Genomic DNA, 6000 nt, shown 5'->3' on the forward strand with positions numbered 1-6000 from the left:
TTTAATCTTCAAACGTTCCTCAGAAATATGAATATGAATATGATTTGATAAGCGACAGGCTTGTTGATGGAGACTGTATATGGCAGAGACTTTTTGCTGCTTTTTCTAAAATTAAATAAACTTAGATTTTACTCATTGGCTCATTGGCTCACTGGTTCATCTACAATGTTTCATGTGTGTTCAATAATATTTCTCAATGATTTTTGTTATTTTTTTATTACTTTATTTATTTTTTATATCTTTTTATCATTTTTTGTCTTGTTTGTCAGTATTATTGAAGCATTTTTAAATTGAGAGACATTTAATGGACAACAACATGACTAACATGTGTGCAAATGAAGTAAATTTGTGCTTAAAACATCAACAAATGTCTGATAAATACAATTTAGAAAAAAGTCATAATAAAAAGTAATAATTATATAAATATTGTTTTGCCTTTGAATTAAGTTTGTCAGTCTGTCAGAAAATTATATGTAATGTTTTCATATTTTCTCATATTTGTATCACATATCAGATATTTGTACTGGAAAACAAGACAAAATTATTAATAAAGGAAATGCCTTTTATTCCTGCAAATAGTTGTATAATAATTATCTTTATATCCTATTTAAACTCATCAGATCTGGGTGTTTTTGAACCCAGTGTTGAACCCAACTCATTACAGTGTCATTGAGATATTATTGACGTTTTTATTTATATTTTAAATATTTTTATTTTTACCATTTTAATTGAAAATGTTTTTATTTTAATTTATTATGAATTTTTTCATAAATTTATCTATTTTATTGTAAATGTCTTTTATTATGAATTTATTTTGTTATGGTTTTATTTCATTTTATTATGAATTTAATTTATTTTATTATTAATATATTCTATTTTATTATAAATGTATTTTATTGTGAATTTATTTTATTTTACTTAATTATAATTTTATTTCATTATATTATGAATTTTATTTATTTTATTATGGTTTTATTTAATTCATTATGGTTTTATTTTATTATGAATTTATTCAATTTTATTGTGAATTTATTTTATTTTATTATGAAATTATTTTATTTAGTTTTTATTTAATTTTATTATAAATTTATTTTATTTTATTATGAATTTATTTTATTTTATTCAATTTATTTTATTTTATTATGAATTAATTTTATTTTAATATGGTTTTGTTTTATTTTATTATGGATTCAATCTATTTTATTTTATTCAATTTATTTTATTTTATTATGAATTTTATTTCATTCTATTTTATTGTGATTTTACTTTATTATGAAACAATTTTATTTTTTTTACTTTATTAAGGTTAAATTTTAGAGTTACGATTACGACAAGCATTTAAAGTTTTTTTTTCCATAGCGAACACAGAGAGTTGCGCATTAAAATAAATGTTTAACAGTGTCAGTATAACTACTCTAGCCTATATAATATTGAATATTATGCAGAAGGGAATCTGATAATGACAAATGTCTGATTTTACTAGTGAATTAATGGTCTAATAATATTGTTAATGACAGATTGCAAGCATATGTCTCAAACAGAATAATACTTCAGAATTATGAATAGCTGTATTCTGATGTCATTACTTTACTGTGCATTATTGACCAGGACAAATTTAAAGTCTGTTCAAGTCCATTATTCAAAGTCTATTCAAAAGCATTTTAATTTAATGTAATTTAGCATTTTAACCAACAGTAGACCTACACACATAATTATTGTTGTTTTACCATAAGTCTGAGAAATAACAATAATAACAGCCTACTCATATTCACCTTTATTTTACATCCACAGAATCCTGAGAAAATTTACTTGAATAGAATGCAATGTTTTTTATTTTTGCACCTTTACTTAAATTTTCCTTAATTTTGTTATTTTCTTAAAGAACAACAAAAAGAAACAAAAGAAATACTTTGAAAATTGTTTACTTGGTAATTTTTTAAATAAATCTTTTATTTGCATTTCAGTTAAAATTTTTTAAATTTTTAATTTTTAATTCATATATATATATATATATATATATATATAAAATGTGTGTATATATGTATATATGTATGTATATATGTATGTATGTATATATGTGTGTGTGTGTGTGTGTGTGTGTGTGTCTGTGTGTGTGTGTGTGTGTGTGTGTGTGTGTCTGTGTGTATTAGAGTTGTGAACCTACACTTGTCTCACGATTATCATGCCTTCGATTCAATTTGATATCTCTGTGCATCACAGTGCATTGACGGTGCTTTCCATACACAGTTTTATATTTTCTTCACAGCACAGTAATTCTTGTATTAACATGTATACATTTATTTATATAGTATTTGTAATGCATTTTGTCCTTTAATAAAAACAGTCAGATATATAAACTGTACTTTTAAACAACACGAGCATTTATAGCAAATAAGCAAATATAAATATCTCACTCGCTCTCTGAGCCTTGTCTACCAAGTTCTCTTCACCCGTTTGATTAGTCACGCGCTCAACAGAAAGAGCTGCGATTGGCTCTTACAAGCTGGCGCAGACATGCGCTCGTGTCTGGATCAAGAAGTATTGCTGTAACAGCCGAGAGGAGAGGAAAAGTCACGCCAGCAGGTCAAATAGGCTACAGTGAGAGAGAGAAATGGACTTTACTTCCATTCTCTCAATCGCAGTAAAATAGGGGCTTCTGCTGTAAGTGTCAGTGAAAGACTGTCCAGCAAACACACACGCAGTGAAATTGTGCACAGTTTCTGTGTTTTTTAGTAGTTGGAGCGTTCTAAGTACTCGCGCTCTCCTCCCTCACCATAGTAAGCTACGGCGACAGCGCATTTGAGATAAATGACGTCAGTACATAATAACCGGTTATGATTATTACTGAGCCAATACCGAATTGTCCGCGTCTGCATCACGGTGCACCGAAGAAGCAATTATTTTGACACCCCTAATGTGTATGTGTGTGTATAAACTGTCATGACTGTCTCTCCCGTCTCACACCTTCAAAAGTCAGCGCGTTCTTTGCGTTTCGTCTTCTGAGGTGCGCAGCTCATTTATTGGAGAAGAACAAACACCACAGTGGCGAATCCCAACAGTTCATCAAACTACACTTCTCTCAGCAATATCGGTGCAGGTTTAGCAGGAAGAGATGATTTTGTTCTCTTTGCTGGAAACGTTGCTTTATTCTAATGTTTTATGCATTATTCCAGTTTTGTGCATGAATCTAATTCACATATTTGGCTGGAAACACATTAGACCTGCACAAATAATTGTTTCTAAACCAAACTCGCTATTTGAACGGGTGCGATTTTTCAAATATGGTAACAAGCATATAGGTTATGACTGTTTTCTGACAGGTTGTGAGCACATTACCCTGAACAATGGGAAAAATTTAAACGTGAAGGTTTTCTTGTTGACCTTTGGGCTTTAGGATGACATACCTTAGGCTGAAGGATCGATCCAAAAATGAGAGAAATAATAAATCACATTGGCAACCACATTATTAAATATCATAACCACATAACAGAGAGTGTCTGGTGTGCCGTGTCGCGGCTTCGAGCGGCGCATCCGGTGCCTCAGTCAAAGTTAATTCAGTGTGCGTGGTTATTAGTTTCTGTGTACAAGCTCGGCACTTGAAACTAGCACACAGTTGGCTGTAAAACAGTACAAAGACACAAATGATTTTGTACTCTCTGCTTGGTCTGTGTCAGAGTAGTTCATGTACGACTGAATGCTGATCCTCTCTCTCCAGATTTTTCTCTAAGTCTGCCCGTCAGACTCTGTTGCAAACGCAGAGCGGGTGAGCTCATGGCTCCGCCCCCTTGTTACGTTGGGCGGGAAGCCGAAACTAATTTACATGTGAAGCAACACACCCATAAATCAGCGAGCTGTGGACACGCCCCCAACATGACACTTTTTAACACATTATAATAAAACAATCTGAATTGTGTTTTAAACTGAACCTAAACTGGCACACTCAGAAGAACCATAATATTAATATTACATCAGAAAAAAAGAGGTCAACTATGTGCCCTTTAATGTTTAAAATGAAAATCCAATTAGATCCACCTTACTTGGTAAACAAAGCAAGTCTCTCCTATAATATCTCTACTGAAAGACAGAAAATATTACTGTACACACTGCACTGTACATAAATCAGATCAACATTAGTCAATAATATTACTGTAATTAATTTAACAACTGAATAAATATAGATTTACACACATTTACTCCAGTAAATAAACAGAATTAATGATGGGCTAAAAATCTGCAGAATTCTGCACGCACAGATTCCGTGTGGGCCTTCCTATTGCTGACTAATTTGATTGGCTAACGCTGCTATGATGAACGCGTCAGCCCCAACTTCAGACATGCCCTCAGTCAAGCGTTGACGCTGAAGCCCCGTGTGAATAGAGCGTAAAGATAAATCAGAGTTATAATGACTGAGTCTGTATTTGTGTGTGTGTGTGTGTGTGTGTGTGTGTGCGTGTGTGCGTGTGTGTATGCGTGTGTGTGTGTGTGTGTGCGTGTGTGTGTGTGTGTGTGTGTCAGATGTGGTTTTGTCATTCTGGTCATGATTAGCGCGTCCCTGATGGAATATGCATGAACACTTTCTGTGGACTCTGGCGAAAGCTCTTTAATTTGTTTTCAGTGAATATTGAACAAAGTGTTTGGGCCATGGGAGGAATCTGCAGGCTGAACACAGAATATGAAGATTATTATTATATTACTCTCCGTGCTCGTCTCAGTCTGCCTTCACACAGCTGTAATCCACCAGGACGGATCCACTGCAGCTCCAAAATAAAAAGCAGAGTAGATGAAATGAACGCATTAAAACCACACATTAACTAAAACATTCAAAACAGCACAGATGAACTGCAGCCAACACGATGAAAAGGAAATAAAAAAGAATAAAAAGTGAGTTTAAATAAATCCATTAAAACAGAAATAGAAATAAACATAAAGAATAACTAAACTAAAATATTTCATTCATACATTCATTTTCCTTTGGCTTAGTCCTTTTATATATCAGGGGTCACCACAGCGGAATGAAACGCCTACTATTCCAGCATATTTTTTACACAGTGGATCCCCTTCCAGCTGCAACCCAGTAATGGGGAACACCCATACACACTCATTCACACCCACACACACACTCATACACTACAGCCAATTTAGTTTGGACTGTGGGGGAAACCGGAGCACCCGGAGGAAACCCACACCAACACGGGGAGAACATGCAAACTCCACACAGAAACACCACTGACCCAGCCGGGACTCGAACCAGCGACCTTCTTGCTGTGAGGCCACAGTGCTAACCACTAAGCCACCAAAAATTATTTAAATTAAATCTAGAAATAATCAATGATAATAAAACATTTTATTCAAATAAATACATTTGACAATTGAATGGTTACTGGGTGGCGCAGTGGGTAGTACAATTGCCTTACAGCAAGAAGGTCACTGGTTCGAGTCCCGGCTGGGTCAGTTGCCGTTTCTGTGTGGAGTTTGCATGTTCTCCCCATGTTGGCGTGGGTTTTCAAAGTGTGTGTGAATGCAAGAGTGTATGAGTGTTTCCCAGTGTTGGATTGCAGCTGGAAGGGCATAAAACATATCGTGGATAAGTTGGCGGTTCATTCCGCTGTGGCGACCCCTGATTGATAAAGGGACTAAGCTGAAAAGAAAATGAATGAATGAATGAATGAATGGATGAATGAATGAATGGTTTGATAGCAGTAACAGCAGGTCGTCTCTTCATGCTGACAGGAGTGATGAAGCTCTGTGTGTGAGACTGACAGAGAATGTGCAGAAACACACACACACACTCACACACACTCATTTCTCAGACTGAATGAGTCTGGCAGAGATGTGAAGGAGAAGAACAACAGAGCAGTGAGTGTCTGATCTCAGGTCAGTCTCACAGCACTGCTGAATGCTAATGTGTGTGTGTGTGTGAGAGAGAGAGCTTGTATGTGTGCATATTTAGTTTTTGTCCATATGTCTCTCTCTCTGTGTGTGTGTGTGTGTGTGTGTGTG

This window comes from Danio aesculapii, chromosome 9, assembly GCF_903798145.1.
Source record: "Danio aesculapii chromosome 9, fDanAes4.1, whole genome shotgun sequence".
Taxonomy (NCBI): domain Eukaryota; kingdom Metazoa; phylum Chordata; class Actinopteri; order Cypriniformes; family Danionidae; genus Danio; species Danio aesculapii.